The sequence below is a fragment of the Pan troglodytes genome, chromosome 12 (genome assembly GCF_028858775.2).
Source record: "Pan troglodytes isolate AG18354 chromosome 12, NHGRI_mPanTro3-v2.0_pri, whole genome shotgun sequence".
Classification (NCBI taxonomy): domain Eukaryota; kingdom Metazoa; phylum Chordata; class Mammalia; order Primates; family Hominidae; genus Pan; species Pan troglodytes.
Window position 1 is genome coordinate 15,659,173 of NC_072410.2, and position 21,046 is coordinate 15,680,218.

General features: G+C 40.0%; 1 long non-coding RNA gene and 1 pseudogene across 7 annotated transcripts in view; one reads left to right on the top strand and one right to left on the bottom strand.

Moving 5' to 3' along the window:
- Positions 1-21,046, bottom strand: part of LOC129143247 (uncharacterized) — a 312,467-nt gene that overhangs the window by 274,584 nt on the left and 16,837 nt on the right. The window lies entirely within an intron of this gene.
- Positions 1,439-16,950, top strand: LOC107971466 (small integral membrane protein 12-like; annotated as a pseudogene).

Below are 21,046 nucleotides of genomic sequence, written 5' to 3' on the forward strand. Positions count from 1 at the left end.
ATTTCCAACAGTTTGCGATTACCACCAAAGCCACTTTAGACATTCCTCTTATGTCTCCTTGGGCACACACACAGTTTCCCTGGGGTATAAACCTAAGAGGGGAATTCCTGGATCATCATGCTATATACCTTCAGCATTGCTAGGTATTGCACAACTGTTTCAAAAGACATTAAACCTATTTCCACTTTTTTTACATGAAGCCTCACTCTGTCACTCAGGCTGGAGTGCAATGGTGCGATCTCGGCTCACTGCAACCTCTGCCTCCCAAGTTCAAATGATCCTCCTGCCTCAGCCTCCTGAGTAGCTGGGATTACAAACACACACCACCATGCCCAGCTAATTTTTGCATTTTTAGTAGAGATGGGTTTCACCATGTTGGGCAGGCTGGTCTCGAACTCCTGACCTCAAGTAATCCCCCACCTCGGTTTCCCAAAGTGCTGGGATTACTAGTGTGAGCCACAGCACCCGGCCTAGGTGAATATTTTTATCCTCTTATTTCATGACTGGTCAGTGGTTTGGAGCTGTCATTAGTTAAGTTCAATAGTCCTTTAAATTTTGTCCTTTGAGACGGAATTCTTGTTTCTTCTTTTGACTCATACGGGACTCAAAGCTTTCTTGTCTCCCCCATTTTTCTCACTTCATTCTTCACACTAAAATGCTCCCACCACTTCCCTCTCCCCTTTATAGATCTTAACAGCTCTCCACATTAAAATGCCTCCTGTTCTTTTTGCAGTAGTGAATTTCATAGATAATAAACCTAAGATACACAAAAATGTAACTTTTTAAATTTTCCTATAACTAAGCTTAATTTCTGACAATCAGCCTACATGTTTTCCAAACCAGAAAATAAAACAAAATTAGTGTCCTGGTAAATGTGGTTAAATTAGTTATTACTAAGTTATTTCAGAAGTTGTTAGCCAAATTTAGAGTTCTGCTTTTCCCTCTCCTTCTTCTACGGAAAAAAAATTTATGTTTGGAGGTAGAGGGTAGTTATTGGCATTACTGACAAACAACACTGAATTTACTAAAGTGGAGGCCATTTTTAACCTTGACAAGACCTATTTTGGTAGACTGATCACAAAAGTTCTGCCTGCAGAGACTGCAAGAGAGACAAGGAAATTATCTGGAGATGGTAAATATAGTCAACTATTTTAGGAGTTTACTATTACAGAGGGAAAAAATGGGCAGTATCTGAGGTAGAATGTGGCAGCAAAGTATAAAATGTGAGACATTATAGAAAAGAAAGGAAAACTGATGATGAGTGTGGGGTGGGAACAGACAGAACCCAGGAGTTCAAACAGTTCATCCCTAGTAACAGGAGGAAGGCAGGATATGCAGACACAGATGCAGATGGTCTGGCACAGGTAGCACCGTTGTTAGGGTCAGAGTGCTGGAAGGAGTGCGTGGGAAAGATGGAAGGTGGTGGTTAGTTGGCGAGATGCCTGTAATTGTGATTATGAAAAGTACCCGATTATTGGTAAAGACAAGTCCTAAGGCATGATCACTAAAGCAATCAACTGGGGGAGAGTGAAACACAGGAGCACTGAAGAAAAGAAGAGGTAGTCCGTGTGGTTATTAAAATCACCAAAAATTGAAAGGAGTGGCAATGAAGACTGAGGACCTAAACATGTCAAGATGTGAGGTGAAACATAAGTGACCCAGAAGCTGACAAGTGACCACAACAAGGCGGAGCAATCAATGAGTTAGTTTACCACCATACCACCACGGGTTTCCAGGGTCTGAATACATTCCACCCCTTGTGAACTGCCTTCTCTCTCTGAGTATGGCATCTCAGACACAGGCCCCCTTCTCTGAAATGGATACATTTGCAATGGTGAGGTCTCCAGTCAGGCAGCCCACTTCAATTGTCTTCATTGCTATTCCCTCTTTGACATCTGAAGCAGGCCTAGGTTCTGTTGAGGCACACAGCCTCTACTCAGTCTTTCTCTCAGGAAGCCAGCTTGCCTTGCCTTCCTTGGAGTCCCTAGCTCTTGAGGCATGCAATTAAGTTAGGTAATGCACATAAATTACTTAACACAGAGCAAGCGATTTAGTCATCTCTCAGTGTTTGTTATTTTTAGTCTCCCATCTAGAAATTATCCTTCTTGAAAGATTCTTAGCATAGTGGTCAAATGAGGTCTGCAATCAGATTGCTCAGGTTCCAGACCCCACTCCACTTTTCTCACTGTGAAATGTCAGCAATTTATTTAACTGCACCTCAGTTTCCTCCTCTGTAACTGGAGCTACTAATAGTAACTACTTCTCTTTTGCTTTAAGAATTATGTGAGTTAATGCATGTGAAGCACTTAGAAATGTGCTTGGGGCCGAGCGCAGTGGCCAACACCTGTAATCCAGCATTTGGGGAGGCCGAGGTGGACAGATGACGAGGTCAGGAGATTGAGACTATCCTGGCTAACACAGTGAAACCCTGTCTCTACTAAAAATACAAAAAAAATTAGCCGGGCGTGGTGGCAGGTGCCTGTAGTCCCAGCTACTCAGGAGGCTGAGGCAGGAGAATGGGTGAACCCAGGAGGTGGAGCTTCCAGTGAGCGGAGATCGTGCCACTGCACTCCAGCCTGGGTGACAGAGCGAGGTTCCATCTCAAAAAAAAAAAAAAAAAAGGGAAATGTGCTTGGGACATCATCTGTAACCAATGAAACCTAGCAATGATAATGGACATGATTATTATAATTACTGTAAATCTTTTCATAAAGTCTGTGTGAGGATTGATACTGCCAAACCATGTCCTGTTCCTCAAAGCTTTGTGTTCCGTCTGCTTTTGAGTTATCTGGGCCCTCAGTGAGTTGTGTGGCTTTCATGGGAGTAGAAACTTTGCTCTCAGCCACCTCTTCTGCAGCACTGGGATCTGGCTCCACTTCCTCTAGTGTCCATACACATCTGTGTTCTCCCCACCCCTTTCATACAGCCCCAGCTGAGTTTTTAAATCTTCAACCTACTACTTTAAAAGTTTGATTTTCCATCCTATCATTGGTGAGGCCAACAGCGTCTGTTCTATCAGTGAATACTCCTTCCCTTTTCCTTCATTCCCAGTGCTCTGGTTTTGGCACCATGAAGAGAACCTAAGTTTTTAAACTGCACCTTCCAATGTCATTCTAAGTGGCTGTGAACCATGGCAGTAGAAAGTATGCCTATACCTGAGGGCTGCTAGCTCACCTCTTCATTCTGACTGTCTTCATGGCAGGTACAATGCCGACACATGGTTGTGTGCTAGACCTCACTCATCACTAAGATGCTCAAAATCAACAAATCGCTACCATGGTCCAGTTCTTCTGTTACATACAGGTTCCCATGCTGCCGCAAATCTCACTGAATTCCGCTTGTCTACCTAATAGTTTCTAAGACTTTATCTGATACAGTTGGCCATCCATATCCATGTGTTCCACATGCATGAATTCATCCAACCACAGATTGAAAATATTTGGGAAAAAATGGATGGTTGCTTCTGTACGGAACATGCACAAACTTTGTTTCTTGACACTATTACCTAAACGAGACAGTATAATAAGTATTTACATAGCATTTATACTGTACTAGGTATTATTTATAATTATAGAGTTGATTTAAAGTTATACAGGAGGTGGGGCTAGAAGCAGCGGTTCACACATATAACCCTAGCGCTTTGGGAGGCTTAGGAAGGTGAATTGCTTGAGGCCAGGAGTTTGAGACCAACCGGGGCAACACAGCAAAACCTATCTCCACAAAAAAAAATTTTTAAATAAGCCCGGTGTAGTGGTACATGCCTGTAGTCTTAGCTACTTGGAAGGCTAAGGCAGGAGGATTCCTTAAGTCCAGGAGTTCAAATCTGCAGTGAGCTGTGAATGCCACTGCACTCCAGCCTGGACAACAGAGGGAGACTCTGTCTCTTAAAAAATACATAAATATAATAAAAGTATTTTTTAAAAATAAAGTATATGGGAGGATTTCAATAAGTTATATATAAATACTGCACCATTTTGTATAATGAACTTGAGCATTCATGGATTTTGGTATTCACGGGGAGTTCCTGGAACCAAACCCCCATAGATAATGGGGGACAACTATATATCTGAACATTGTAATTAAATATTTGTGCCTTGCAAACATAATGGTGATTATAAAGTAATTACTTTTCAGAGACACATATTTGGGTCTAATGTATAACATCTGATATAGCTTTATATAGTTCCTCAAATAAGTAAATTTCTAATTGAAGAGTTTGGTGATATTTTTTCTTCCTAAAATATAACATACTACAGCCCTAAGTACAAGATAAAGATGTGAACTGAGTAGGCTATAAAGTTCCTTTCAGTTGTAACCTTTCTGTGATTCTAAACATAGGTACATTTTATGAATAATTTTTTAAATTCACCTTTTTTGCTAAAAATTATAAACAAGTCTTATATATTTTGCAAAATAATTGAGCATCATCTAATCTATATTGGATGTGCTTTAATAATTTGGTAAAAATACGGCCAGGCATGGTGGCTCACGCCTGTAATCTCAGCACTTTGGGAGGCCGAGGCGGGCAGATCACAAGGTCAGGAGTTCGAGGTCAGGAGTTTGAGACCAGCCTGGCCAGCATGGTGAAACCCCGTCTCTACTAAAAATACAAAAAAAAAAAATTAGCTGAGCATGGTGGCACATGCCTGTAGTCCCAGCTACTCAAGAGGCTGAGGCAGGAGAATCGCTTGAACCCGGGAGGTAGAGGTTGGAGTGAGCCAAGATCACGCCACTGCACTCCAGCCTGGGTGACAGAGTGAGACTCTGTCTCAAAACAAAAATTGGTAAAAATACAATCATATGGTGACAAAATGAGCTAATTATTAATGTACACTATAAGTTAAGACACCATAAACAAGAAAAATAAGAGTGCTTTACTAAATTCTACATACTCTAAATTTTATGTCTAAAAATATTTAATTATTTTATTATTAATAGTGAATGCAGCTTACAAATTATTATTAAAGTAAAATTGGTGTTTGATGAGTACAACGGTAACATATCAATAGTTACTATATCCGTAATGTTCTTTTCCACCTCTGGTGCAATGTGAGCTCTTTGGAACATGGCCTTATCAGCTGCTGATTCTGGGACTCACTTGGCCCTGTGAGCATCCCTTTGGACTCTGGCCAAACAGCCTGAGGGAACTTTTGTTCTCAGTGGGCATTAGATATACGGAAAAAGATAAAAAAAGACAGCCATCTTACCACAACTATTCTGAAAATTCAGTTGACTCACTTTTTAAAGTACAAAGACTATGATGTTGTTTTGTAATTGGGCTGACGGGTAAAGATGTTCTCAAAGATACCTGCAGGATATTTACAAAATTTTTTCCACAGTAAATCTTGTATGGGATGATTCCTTCATGTATGCAAAAGTGGTCACTCACAAGGAAGAACTTCCCAGAGAGTAGAGTCAGGGATCATGGAAAACAGTGGATTAAAAAAGTCCTTCTCAGGCAGCAGCATTGGGTCTAATTGTGGAACTGTGCCCAATGTCAGGGCAGACAGGACTCCTCAGGCATTCCCTGCAGGGTGTCACCAAGTGCTGGATCAATGACTGCTGTGTGATTCTCATTCTTTCCTTTTCTCAGTGGAAGTGCCCTATACCTACTATATCACTGTGTAATGTGTGGCTAGAATACAAAAACCTTGTCCTTTTGATTCAGAAGTTGGCCACACCCTGCCCTGTTGGAAAAATGACTGCAGTTCATCCTGAGATGCTCAACTTGAAGTGGCAGCCAGTAACAAGATGGGACTTTTGGGCTCTTGCCCATGGGGAGGGTGTCTTCTCTAAGTGGGAAGAAGGGGGAAATGGATATTTGGTATCCAGAAGGGTGAATTTGACTCAGATGGCTAGTTAACCACCACACCCATCTTCTCTCCTTCCTGGGCCCTCAGCAAGACAATATTCCTCAGTCTCAGACACAGTTGGATTTTTGCAACTCAAAAGAATATGAGTGACTCCCTTACTTGGCCCATAAAAACTTTTTCACAAAATCCTCCCACCCCCTCTTCTCACATCTGCTGACTGGATGTCAACATCCAGGGCAAACAAGGAAACCAGGGGGAGAAGATAGCAATAAACAGCTAGAAAATAGTAGCACTGAAATTCAAACTCAAATTTCACGTTTGATAGATGGTCTTTAAACTAATTGCCTAATTAGCATATCTACTTGGCTGCCTAATAGACAACTCGAATTTGTCCAAATATGTCCAAAACACAGCTTGTAAACATCCTACCTGATCTTCACCCCTAGCCTTCTTCCATCTTGATTAACAGTCCCAGTATTCAGAGTTACTCTGGCCTAAAACCTAAGAGTCTTCTTTAATCCCTCTCTTTCCCTCATGCCCACATAAGTGCAACAGAAAATCCAAGTTGTTCCTCAAAACTGGCACTAATTTCAAATGTTATCCTAAATCCGATCACTGTTCATCACCTCCTTTACAACCCCCCTCACCCACAGCACTATCACCTCTGAACCACTACAAGGCCTCCTAAGAGCTTCCACTCCCCCACACCTGCTCTAATAGCCTCTTTACACAAAAAGTCAGAATGACCTTCTTGATGCATAATTCAGATCATGTTTCCCCTGCTTAAAACCAACCAATGTCTTCCCATTTTGCAAACAACACAGCCCAAACTCAGCACAACCTTCAAAGCCCCCAGGGACTGGCCAAGCCCTCTTCAACTGCACCTTCTACTACATGACCTTAGTATGTTTGAGGAAAAGCAAGAAGGCCAAGGTGATTAGAGAATGGGAAGTGACTACTACCCACTAGTCATGACTCTCTAATCAACTTGGCCTTCTTGCTGTTTCTCAAACATGCCAAGATCATTGCCATCTATGTCAGTCAGGAATGCAACAGGACAATTCAAAAAGGGATTGTTTACAAAGATGTGAGCAGCAAAACCAATAAGGAATGGTTAGTCTCCCAGGGCTAGCAACAGTGGAAAGCCATTTTAATTGCTAGAACTAAAAACAATTAATATTGTTCATTTATGTGCTTATAGCCTGTGTCTACAACTAATTCAACAAGTGAGAATTTCTCTGTCTTAATTACAATTGCATCTTTCCCCCTTCCCTGACCAGTGCCTAGCATAATGCTTAGTGAGTGGTAGATGCTCTGTAAATGTAGACCAGGCTGAAAGAACCGCTACACAATAGCTTCTTCTATCTTATGCTCTTCTAGCCCAATTCAAATCTATTCAACAGTCAATTGTAGGATGTCCTTCTCAGTCCCTAAGCCAATGGGAAATATCCACTCTACTGGTGCCTTCTCTGACTGTGTCCTGGTCTTTAATTGGTGCTAATGTGTGTGTGTGCGTATATATATATATAAAATATATAATTATATATAATATATAATTTTTATATAAATTATATGTAATTTATTATATATAATTTTATATTTATATTTTTATATACATATTTTATATATATTTATAATTATATATATTACATATATAATATATATGTTATACATAATATATATTATATAATGTGTAATATATAATATATAATAAATATATAATGTGTAATATATATAATATATAATAAATATATAATGTGTAATATATATAATATATAATATATATTGTATATAATAATATATAATACATATATTATATTATATATTATATAATATAGTATATAATATATAATATACATAATATATAATTTTTATATAATTTTATATAATTTTATATAATTTTATATAATTTTATATAATTTTATATAATTATATATAATTATATATATTTTTATATAATTATATAAAATTATATATAATTATATACAAATTATATATAATTATATATAATTTTATATAATTTTATATAATTTTATATAATTTTATATAATTATATATAATTATATATAATTATATATAATTACATATACTTTTATATAATTATAATTATATATAATTTTATATAATTATATATAATTATATATAATTTTATATAATTATATATACTTATATATACTTATATATAATTTTATATAATTTTATATAATTATAAAACATATAATTATATATAATAATTTATATATTTTTTAAATGTAAAGTGACAGAATAGCTTCGTGAGGCCACTGTTCTTCAGATAGAGATCAGTTATTCTAAACACATAAGTCACCTTGTTTTAGACACTTCCCAAATTCACTCCTATAATAAACAATCGGGAATGAGTACACCTAAAACTCAAGCTGGACTTAAGAAATTAGACTATACCTGTGATTTCTAATATGATCCATAACTTGATAAAGATCTCAGTTTCTGGTTTAATTTTATATGAATAGAAACAAGGATTCCTAAAGGGCTTTGAATAACGTGCTCTGAGAATTAAAAGATAAATTATCTAAGGGATACGATTATATCTTCTTCCGGGGTTCTAACAAAATTTTTCCGTCTTTATAGAAGGGTGTTTGGTTTACCAAGAGTAAAATTTTGATAGCAAGCAAAAGTTGTTTATCTTGAAATAGCGCACACAATGACCACATCTTTGAGAGAAGAAGATTGCCTGCTAATACCTTACCGAGTCTACTAAAAGATGTACCATATTAAATCAATAGATAGTTGACTCATCTACAATGGAGTATGAATTACAGCAAATGACTGACAGGCCCACTCTTCTAATCTCCCAGTTGTGTTTATGTGATAGTCTAAATCACATCAGCCAACTATGGCCCTTTGGTCAAATTTATTTATTTACAAATAAAAAACTTTATTTGTAAATAAAGTTTTATTGGGGCCAGGCGTACTGGCTCACACCTGTAATCCCAGCACTTTGGGAGGCGGAGGCAGGCAGATCACCTGAGGTCTGGAGTTCGAGACCAGCCTGGCCAACACGGTAAAACCCCATTTCTACAAAAAATACAAAAATTATCCAGGCGTGGTGGCTCGTGCCTGTAGTCCCAGCTACTGGAGAGGTGGAGGTTGCAGTGAGCCGAGATTATGCCACTGCACTCCAGCCTGGGTGACAGAGTGAGATCCTGACTCAAAAAAAACAAAACAAAAAAAAATAAATAAGTTTTATTGGAACACAGTTATGAGATCATTCATTTAAATATGTGTTGTCTCTGGCTGCTTTTGCACTACAACAGCAAGCAGAGTTGAGAAGTTGTGGAAGAGAACATATGGCCCAGAAAACCTAAAATATTTGTTATCTAGCCCTTTATAGAAACAGTTTAGCTTTCTAAAACAGAAAACAATTAGTCACTATTCCTAATGCTTGGGATGGGGATAAGGAGGAGCAGGGTCTGACAGCAGACGTTCCCAGGATGATATGGTACGTGGAATACATGGTATGCAAAAATACAGCCTATATTTTTAGGCCATCTCTTGACTGTATCAAAGAAGTTCTTAAACTAATATGCAAGATTAATTGATGCTCTGTCAGACATTTTCGAAGTCCCCTACTGGTTATTTTTGTGGTCACTTAGAGGCCTGGAAATACTGATTCAAATTCCATGTTAACCATTTTGCTATCCTTACCAGGCTCACAGGTAATTGTTAGTATGTCCTTCTCAGCCCCTGAGCCAATGGGAAGTATTAGGCTGACTTGGTGTCAGCAGCACATTATCAACTCTACTCGTAAGGAGAGTGTGGTCTATTCCACCAGGTGGCATTCCAACATTCCACCTAGTGGTAGACTATCCACCCCAAGGGAGTTATGCAGTGGCCACGACTAAAGGCAGGCTGCAAACATGACAGCCACAAAAACAAGGTTGGATTTGCTTGGTGGCACCCCATGTTATGTGGCCCATGCATCTACCTATCTCTTCCTCCTTGTCTACTTCTTTCATGGGCCCTCAATGTTAAAACCAGAAAAGGCAGGTGGTTCTTGTCAAATTCTGTCATCAATAGGATCAGCTTATCTTCTTCACTATTATGATTTTATTCAATCATAGGAGATACCGGGTGTGTTTTCTTATGAAGCTCAAAAATTACTTAAATGACGTGTTTATTCTTTCAACAAATATGCATTAACCTTCCAACTATGTAGCAAACACTTTCCCAGGCACAAGGAATAGAGTGCTAAACAAGACTAAGTCCCTGCCTTCAGGAATCCTTCATTCTAATAAGTATATTCTAGTCTTGCTCATTGAGAAAGATGTATATTGTGTTTTTAAGCAAATAAACCAATAAATATAACTTTTAAGAAGGGATACGTGTCATGGAGAAAATAAAGCAGGGTCTAGGGTTATATCATTGTAGGGATGAGTTAATTTTAGTAAGGTTAGTCAGAGAAGGTATCTCTGTAAAGATTGACTTGAGAAACCAAGGTGAATACGGATAGAAAGAATAAGAAATGCAGCTGAAGAGGTGGACAGGGTCATGGGAAGGAGTTTGAATTTTATTTTAAAGGTGTGGAGAAGCCAGCAGAGGATTGAGGCAGGAGAATAACATCATCTGACTTGATGTCTAAAAGTAAAACTATGGTTGCTGCATGGAAAATAGAAAGTAAGCAGCAAGAGTGAATGCAGTTAGATCTGCTTAGGAAGCTGTTCTAATTGTGGCTGGGAATGCAGGGGTGGTGATGAAGATTACTAGCAGTTGGATTCCATATATATTCTGGAGATAGTTCCAGATAAATTCGATGTGGGATAAGGAAAAGAAAGGAGTCAAGGATGACTCCTAGGTTTCTGATCTGAGAGCTGTGTAAGTGGTTAAGTGGCCACATTTCAGCCACGTCTTCTCAGAAGACCTTGTCCCACATCTTTGTCCCTATTCCCACGTACTGGCTCAGTGCACAGCACTCAGTGATGACAACCACCACCCACGATGGGCTTAGGGGACGGTGCACATTCACACAGTGTGGGTGGCAGTTTGTCTAAAAACCCAAGTATCTCTCCACTCAGGGAAATTTTTTTCTTCACGGAACCAGCTTCCTCTCCTTTCTTCATTCAACTCTTATTCACCTTTCAGGCCTGATTCAATTTTTATCTTTAATTTTTTTATTCTTCATTTTTTGTTTTTTTGTTTTGTTTTGTTTTGTTTTGTTTTGTTTGAGATAGAGTCTCACTCTTTCGCCCAGGCTGGAATGAAGTGGGGCAATCTCAGCTCACTGCAACCTCTGCCCCACTGGTTCAAGTGATTCTCCTGCCTCAGCCTCCCAAGTAGATGGGATTACAGGTGCCTACCACCACGCCAGGCTAATTTTTGTATTTTTAGTATAGATGGGGTTTCCCCATGTTGGCCTGGCTGGTCTCAAACTCCTGACCTCAGGTGACCTGCCCACCTCGGCCTCCCAAAGTGCTGGGATTATAGAGCCACCATGCCTGGCCTCTGATTCAATTTTTAATTCATGTCTTCCCTACCACCACTACCTCGAACTAGGCTAGCCCCCATGCACACCCCAGTAAACATCCTAAAAGGCAGTCAGGTGCACTGGCTAGGAGTATCAGTTGGCAAACGTTTTTTGTAAAGTGTCAGCCAGGTAGTAAATATTTTAGACTTTATAGGACATAAAACAATTTCTATCACATATTGTTTTTTACAATGCTTTATAAATGTAAAAACTATTCTTGGCTCACCAGCTATGCAAAAACAGGCCCAGATTAGGCTGGAAGGCCATAGTTTACCAACCCTTGGTTAAGAGTATGGCTTACACAGACTATGTGGGATTGAATCCTGGCTCTGCATCTACTTAGTTGTGAGGCCTCAGACAAGCCTCAACCTCTCTATGCCTTGGCTTCCTGATGGGAGACAATTCACCATGGATTCCTCTCATTTCTGCACATCTTTGTCATGAACTATTTTTTCGAAGATATTTATATAGAGAACAGCCTTGGAAGAGAGAGTGCTTCCCTCTGCAGTAAAGAGCAGCCTTGTTTACGGTCAAGTATAACAATGATAATATCTCCCTCTAAGAAAAAGAGTGGGTCTGCTTCAGCCCATCATAAAAGATTTGGGTTCCCTGATCTCAGTACTCCTCAGCTGTGATACAGACCCACTGTATGCACATCTGGAAACCTGAAGTCCATGAGGTCTATGCCACCCAATATGTCTTCGGTAATAAAGTCCTTTGTCTCTGACACAGGAGTCTCATGATTTTTGCCAGCTTCCATCTAACTGATTAGGTTATAACTAGGGTAAAATCTCAGATCCTTCAAAGTTCCTGACATTACTTCATAAATAATACATTTATAGGCAAAACAGGGAGATCCTGACTCTGCCAAAAAATTTTTCAATTTTTTTAATTTAAAATAATAATGATATATTTATAGAGTTCAAAAAAATAAATATGTGATAGAGATTGTATATGTCCTATAAAGTCTAAAATATTTACTCCCTGGCTGACATAGGATTACGGTATAGATTAAATAAGCAAATACAGGCTGGGTGTGGTGGCTGATGCTTGTAATTCGAGCACTTTGGGAGGACAAGGCAGGTGGATTGCTTGAGTTCAGGAGTTTGAGACCAGCCTGGGCAACATGGCAAAACCCCATCTCTACAAAAATTACAAATTTGCTGGGTGTAGTGGTACATGCCTGTAGTCCCAACTACTTGGGGAGGCTGAAGTGGAAGGATTGCTTGAGCCCCAAAGTCGAGGCTGCAGTGAGCTGAGATCACGCCACAGCACTCTAGCCTGGGTGACAAAGCAAGACCCAGTCTGAAAAAAAAAAAAAAAAATTAGGCCAGGGACGGTGGCTAACGCCTGTAATCCCAGCACTTTGGGAGGCCGAGGCAGGCAGATCACGAGGTCAAGAGATCAAGACCATCCTGGTAAACATGGTGAAACCCTGGCTCTACTAAAAATACAAAAATTAGCTGAGCATGGTGGTGTGTGCCTGTAGCCCCAGCTACTCAGGAGGCTAAGGCAGGAGAATCGCTTGAACCCGGGAGGCAGAGGTTGCAGTGAGCAGAGATCGTGCCACTGCACTCCAGCTTAGTGACAGAACAAGACTCCATCTCAAAAACAAAAAATTAAATAAGCAGATAAAGTTTGCACTTTGAACTGTTCTTGGCACAGTTTCTAAATTATGTAAATTTCAGCTATTATTAATATTATGACTCTTTGTTCTTGTTCTTCATAGCAAATTATCACAATTCCAATTTATATACTCATTGTTGTAATGTTTGGTTTATTGCCTTACTCCTCACTAAATTATAGACTCTATGAGGCCACCAAGAGGGCACCTAGTAGGTATTCAAAGTACTTATCAAATGAAATAATAAATTGTCTTCTAACTTTTCTTCCATAATTTCAACTATCTGTCTTTCTGCACTAAGTTCTGGGAAATTCATTGGCACCATATTTCAGCTTATAAAGTTATTTTTCCTCCATGTCCAGTCTACTTACAAACTTAAAGTTTATTTTTTCATACTGTTTTGGTAACTTGTTCTTTTTTTTTCTTTATTCTTTTGAGACAGTCTCATTCTGTCACCCAGCTGGAGTGCAGTGGCGTGATCTCTGCTCATTGCAGCCTCCACCTCCTGGGTTCAAGCAATTCTCCTGCCTCAGCCTCCTGAATAGCTAGGACTACAGGTGTGCAACACCCAGCTAATGTTTGTGTTTTTAGTAGAGATGGGGTTTCATCATATTGGCCAGGCTGGTCTCGAACTCCTGACCTTAAGTGATCCTTAAGTCATCCGCCTGCCCTGGCCTCCCAAAATGCTGGGATTATGAGTATGAGCCACCAGCGCTTGGCCCAGAGTAGCCTAGAAATGTTTTGTGAGTGCAACATAATCTCAATCATTTCTAGAAATACTGAAAATTTAAGTTATCTAATTTTCTAAATTATCTGTTTTCTCAGTAACTATTTACTAATTATTCTTCATTCTTCTTCTTCATGCTAATGTCTGATGATTTTTAATTATCTATTCAAGTTTATAAATAAGAAGTGTTTTTAGCTAGTGTTCTAAAGTCACTGTGTCCTTTGCAGTGTGAATACCTAGCTGAGAGCAGAGCACTGGCCATGGTGAGTGGACAGCAAAGTGCAGCCAGGAAAATCACCTTTCATGCTTCTTGGGGAACTTGCTTTCAGAATGTGAGAGACTGTGTCCATTTTGGTGGCTAGAACCTGAACTATCTCTCTTCGAGATTATACTCTGACATTCCGTCTCCCAAGGGAGGCACTCCCCACTTTCTGGTCTTTAATAACAAGGCTGTCTCTAGCTATAGCCTAGAAGAGGAATACCCATTTGGGCACTCTCTGGGCCTGACCTTATTCCAGCCATTTTGGAACTAATGACCCCACCCTCTGCCCCATAATCTACTCTTCTCCACTGCTTCTTCCCCCCACAGCTACTAACGACTCTAGTCTTGAGGATTTTTTCAAGGTTCTTTCAAAAAAACTCAATTTTCCAATAGTCTCTTCCTCTACTATATTGCTTTTTAGGATCTTTACCTTTGCCAAAGATCGAATCCCATGCTTTATGTCTCCCAGAAATCCCTCATTGTTTCTGGTTTGCGGATGGCAATGTGAATGTTTTCCAGTGCTGCTACAGATCTTGCTCTTTAACTGCATGGCATTTTGAAAGGAGCGGAGATAAAAGTGTGTACTGAGTAGACACCCATCTTGAAACAGAATGGCTGTTTAGCATTTAAACATGCTAAAGTCTCTCCTGGTTTTTTTTTTTTAAATTATTTTTGCCTTTCAAAATAGGTGATTACACACACCTTCTCCATTTTCTCATTTTCCATCTTACTCCAGCACAGTCAGGCTCTGTCTCCAGAAGTCCATCAAAAGTGTTATTGCCAAGGTCTTAAGAACCTTCTTGCCACTAAAGCCAATGGATACTTTTAAGTCCACGTATTTCTTGTAGCATTTGACAACGTAACCATCATTACTTTCATGAAATGCTCTCATCCCTCAGTTTCTCTGATAACGAACATTCCAGATTTTTCCTCCCACCTTTCCCACAGTACTTTCTCACCTACTCTCATCTTCTTTCTCAGGGGTTCCAAAATTCTTCTTGTTTTGTTTTACTGTTTGTTTGTTTGTTTGTTTTTGTTTCATTCTCTTCACTCCCTGAGTCATCCACTCAATGGCTTCAATTCTCTCTATATGCTGATGCCTCTTGGACTCTCAGACATACCTTCAGGCTAAAGCTTGTTCTTGAGAACATCAAACTACCATTTGGATATCCCATTGGCACCTCAGATTCAGCTCATCCAAAACTGAATTTATCACCTCCCTGGCATTAAATCTATTTTGTCTGGTTTCTTATTTCATCAAATACCCCCCCAGTTGCCAAGTCCGAATCTCTTCCCATATTCCCCACAACACTTCCCCACACATTTATCCCCTTAATATTTTTCAAGCCTTCCTGCCTCCTTCCATTCTTTCTGAATTGGACATTGTTGATTCCACACCCAGCATCTATCTCCTCTTCATTCTTCCTAATAAAACCCAGTTCTGGTGTCTGCCTCTTCCCCATGCAGCCCACATGCCTCCAAGGACATTGATCTCAACCTCAGCTTCAGGAATTAGCCTGATTGGCTAAGAATAAGCCATTCTCCTGGGCAGTGGTCAGTTTAGGAACTGGGTTGGAATGTACTTTGGCCAATAAGAGTCAGGGAGAGGCTGGAAGAGAATTCTGACTTGTAGGATATTTCTCATTCTTCTGGGAATGCTTCAAGAATGGACCTCTCAATTCCTCTAGACATTTCATGTGTAGAATATAGAGTTTGGACTTGATGTAATAATTTTGCAGCCAAATCCTAAGAAAAAAGCAATGAATAAAAGAAAAACTAGGGTCTGGGAGCAGCAATGTCTGTGATGTGCTCTAGGAGAGGCAGGGAGAGCAGGCCAGACCAAAGAGTGTGGTCTGGGCTGCAGATGTCACATGGCCTGTACTTTGGACTGTGATGCATACCTATGCTTGCTATGTCACATTCCCTGTGGACTTCATGACTGGGGCTATGGGATACCACCTGGAATAGTTCATCAGGGAAAAGGATCTGAGGCCTGTGGAGGAGAAGAAGAGCATCTCAGAGCAATGGGAGGATCACAAGCTCGGTGAGCTGCTTGGCAAGGAGCACACCCAGGTGATGAGCCTTAAGGGCCAGCTGGAATTTTCCCTGAAGCTGTCCTTAGCAGAAACCGCCCAGAAAAGAATTAATGGAGGACACAAGACCCTTTGGTCTTACTGTGGGCCATGACTGGTCCTGCCACTGTGTCCACCCAGCCCCAGAATTCACCTCTGATCTGCTTTGTTGCTTACCCTGGCCCCTCCCACACCTCACAGCCACACACACACTGGCTGCTCCTTGATGGCAGGCAGACCCAGCAGCCGCTGAGGGCCAGTGAAAAGGAAGGCCCTAGAGGGTTCTGGCTGAAAACTGCATCTGTTGTATAGTGGCCACAAATGTTCAGGCTTCCAAGCCTATGGGTGCACTGCGGGGAAGAGTGTTATGAAATGCACACTGACTGTCAGTCTCTGTGGGAAAGCAGTTTGGCCTCGAGCAAGAATGGATGGGATGTGGGTGTTGCCTTGAGAAGGGATCGTTACTTGTCTATTTTCAGTTTGCAATGGGAAGAATTCAAAAATCTATCTGGCCAGGCATGGTGGCTCATGCCTGTAACCCTAACACTTGGGACAGTTGAGGAGAGAGGATTGCTTGAGCCCAGGAGTTTGAGGCCAGCCTGGGCAACACAGCGAGACAGACCTCATCTCTAGAAAAAATTCAAGAATAGGCCAGGCGCGGTGGCTCACGCCTGTAATCCCAGCACTTTGGGAGGCTGAGGCGGGTGGATCGCCTGAGGTCAGGAGTTCAAGACTAGCCTGGCAAACATAGTGAAACCCCGTCTCTACTAAAAATATTTTTTTAAAGATTAGCTGGGCGTGGTGGCAGGTGCCTATAATCCCAGCTACTAGGGAGGCTGAGGCAGGAAAATCGCTTGAACCTAGGAGGCAGAGGTTGCAGTGAGCCGAGATCATGCCATTGCACTCCAGCCTCGGCAACAAGAGTGAAACTCCATCTCAAAAAAAAAAAAAAAAAAAAAAAAAAAATACAAGAATAGGCAAGTATGGTGGCACATCCCTATGTAGTCTCAGCTACTAGAGAGACGGAGGCGGGAGTATCACCTAAGCCCTTGGGAGGCCAAGGCAGCAGTGAGCCATGATGGCACCATTGCACTCCAGCCTGGACGACAGAGGGAGACTCTCTCAAAAAAAAAAAAAAAAAAAAACTACCTGGCTCCCTTCACTAGTTTGCCAAAAAAATTAAATTGAATTACTCCGAACTTACTACATAAACCGTCTTTCAGTATGTGTCTCGTCAAAGTCGGTAAAATGATACTTATATAATGATGTACTTTGTCTTTAGAAGCAGAGTAAGAATGACCTGCAAAATAGCTTTTAAAAAAATACTGATCTCTATCACTCAGTTTTCTCAAAGAAATGTACATTTTAAACTCACTGACAATTTCAAGATTAATTATCTTCCTGAAGGGAGATAACAATAGACAGCAATTATAGCTAGAAGTTGCAAAACAATTTATGATTTTCAATTATTGTTGCGTGTGTGGTTATTGTTTTACCTTTTATTTAACAATAAGTTGTGTTTAACATAATCTGATTCTTTCCTTTGACACTTTAAAGATCTATCAAGTACTTTTGTCACTGCTTTTGCCTTGGTTTTTGCTTTTGGATTGCCTATTCCTGATTAACAGAAGCTTGATGTCTCTGGTTTCGAAGTGAATCAGAATGCTGTTGTTTAATAATGGGACGCTGAGCAGTTGACACTTTGCTGGGCTAACATCTTTTCAACGAAATGATTACATCTACTGCACATCAATCACTTGACATAACCAAAATAAAACCAGCTAAATAAAAAAAAAATTTTTAAAGAATGACCTAGACTTTTTCTCTTGTGGTCAAACAGATTGCAACTGTGAAGAAGTGGGTCAATGACAATCAACATGTACCTGAGTATGGCTTATATAATAAATAATCTCATCTTTATGCAAGAATGTGGTGGTGGCTCATGCGGAACAACAAAAACCTGAATAACGGGTTCTTGTGAGGGCCTGGTTTCCAGGGCTGGACAATAGGAGAATCATTTAGGATAGACTTTAGTTTAGATTAGGACAAAATCCTGGACCAAAAGACTGAAAAGATCGTTTAGGTACTTGAACAGTATCCTGGAACCGAAGAAACTGAATGTGAAAATTTATTATTAAAAAGTCAAAACCAAACCAGTAACAACTGATTCTAAAGCCAGTCTTTCAATCAATTCTATGTATCTATGATTACCTAACAAACACAAGGTCCTTGCCAGTAGACTAGAATCATCATTGTCTCTAGAACTGTGTTCATATTGAATTCTAGAAGGCTGTATTCAGCCTGTACTGATTAATCACATAAAATGCAACTAGAAAGTCAGAATGGGGTGAGGCAGAGGCTTACTGCCTTTTATAACATATGCCACGCTGTATGCATCCTTCATAGAGTTGGATTTAAATATATACACGCAAGCATGCAAACAAGAGACCCCAAGGTTATTCTCAAAATCTGGAGGTGGGAAGGGTGCGAGCCAACTGGCAACCATCTAGAAGACAGTCAGCTATTCACAATTAAGGACACTCTCTCATTCATAAATTCTCACCCCCACCCCAGAAAAAGTTTACATTGTATATACCATATTGTTTTTAACTATTACTCTTTTTATGCCCTTTGGGGGGCCTAATACATTTTTTAAATTAAACATAATGTTTAAGTAACTATGTCTAAATAACAAATAATACATGCAATTTTAGATAAGATGGTGTCACAAAATTACCAAAGTTTCTTGTTAGGAATAAATAAAGTACATTTAATGGACAAACATTTACTGAGTATCCACAATGTGCAAAGCACTGTGTAAGGCCATCCCAGGTGTGAAGAAACATCAAATAAGACAGACATGGCACCGGGCACAGTGGCTCATGCCTGTAATCCCAGCACTTTGGGAGGTCGAGGTGGACAGATTACCTGAGATCAGGAGTTCGAGACCAGCTTGGCCAACATGGTGAAACCCCGTCTCTACTAAAAATACAAAAATTAGCCGGGTGTGGTGGCAGGCACCTGTAATCTCAGCTACTCGGGAGGCTGAGGCAGGAGAATCGCTTGAACCCAGGAGGCAGAGGTTGCAGTGAGCCAAGATCGCCCCATTGTACTCCAGCCTGGGTGACAAAAGCGAAACTCCGTTTCCAAAAAGCAAAAGAAAAAAAAAAAAAACAGACATGGTCCTTGCCTTCATGGCCCAAGTGCCACCTTCCTGGGGAAGTTCTTGATCTTATTAGGAACTATAATTAGGAAATGAAATCAAGATTTTAAAAATATATAGGAACTTCATGGATGCATTTATTTTGTACTGAAATTATATGTGCAGAATCAAGACAATAAATTTTCTTGCCCTAATAAATAAAAAATGTGGTAAAACAGGCCAATAAGATTTTAAAGATTTGAAGCTGATGCTCCTAACATTAGAAGTTACAAAGTATTAGAGGTTGAAGCTCATGTTTTTTTCCTTTATTTCCAGCCAGTGTACATCAATGTGCTTGATCATAGCTAAAATGTTCCACGTGTAACTCTTGCTTTTCTACGTCACCCCAGCCAGAGAAATCAAGAATGACAGATGGAGATACAGATGGTAACTGAACCAACTTTGTCTCTGAACCGCTTTATTATCCTGTGGCTTTGGGCAACTTACTTAATCATCTCTGTGCCTGTTTCCTCATCCACAAAATATGAACAACAAGAATGATTAAGAGTAAAGCCCCTGACCAGGTGCAGTGGCTAACGCCTGTAATCCCAACACTTTGGGAGGCCAAGGCGGGTGGATCACCCGAGGTCAGGAGTTCAAGACCAGCCTGACCAACATGGAGAAACCCCATCTCTACTAAAAAACACAAAATTAGCCGGGCGTGGTGGCACACATCTGTAGTCCCAGCTACTCGGGAGAATGAGGCAGGAGAATCACTTGAACCCAGGAGGCGGAGGTTGCAGTGAGCCGAGATCGCACCATTGCACTCTAGCCTGGGCAACAAGAGCGAAACTCCATCTCACAAAAAAAAAAAAAAAAAGAGTAAAGCACCTAATCAAAACTACATTTAGAGACCCTCTCATGCCAGTCAGAATGGCAATTATTAAAAAGTGAAGAAACAACAGGTGCTGGTGAGGTCGCAGAGAAAAAGGAATGCTTTTACACTGTTGGTGGGAGTATAAATTAGTTCAACCATTGTAAAAGACAGTACAGCAATTACTTAGAGATCTAGAAGCAGAAATACCATTTGACCCAGCAATGCCATTACTGTGTATATACCCAAAGGAATACAGATGATTCCATTATTATATAAAGATACATGCATGAGTATGTTCATTGCTGCACTATTCACAATAGCAAAGATATGAAACCAACCCAAATGCCCATCAATGATAGGCTGGAGAAAGAAAATGTGGTACATATACACTATGGAATACTATGCAGCCATACAAAGGAATGAGATCATGTCCTTTGCAGGGAGATGGATGGAGCAGGGAGCCGTTATCCTCAGCAAATTAACACAGGAACAGAAAACCAAACACTGCATGTTCTCACTTATAAGTGGGAGCTGAACAATGAGAACACATGGGCACATTGGGGGAACAACACACACTGGGGCCTGTCAGTGGGGCAGGGGGAGGGAGAGCATCAGGAAGAATAGCTAGTGGATGCTCAGCTTAATTCCTGGGTGATGGGTTGATTTGTGCAGCAAACCACTATGGCACATGTATACCTATGTAACAAACCTGCACATCCTGCACATGTATCTTGGAGCTTAAAAGTTGAAGAAAAAAAAGAAAAAGAAAAAGAAATGAGTAAAGTCCCTGACACATGCTGAAGTACTCAAGAGGGAAATAATCATCATATCTAGAATTTGCTCTAAACTATTAAAGAAAAAAAGGCACTTGGAGGTAGAGGAGGAGCAACAGATGAAACAAGAATAGACATCAATTGGTAATTGTTAAAGCTGGGTGATTAGGAACATGGGCATTCAAGTTTTGAATGTATTTGAAATTTTCCATAATAAAAAGTTAAAATAAATATATACACTTAAAATAGCACATAA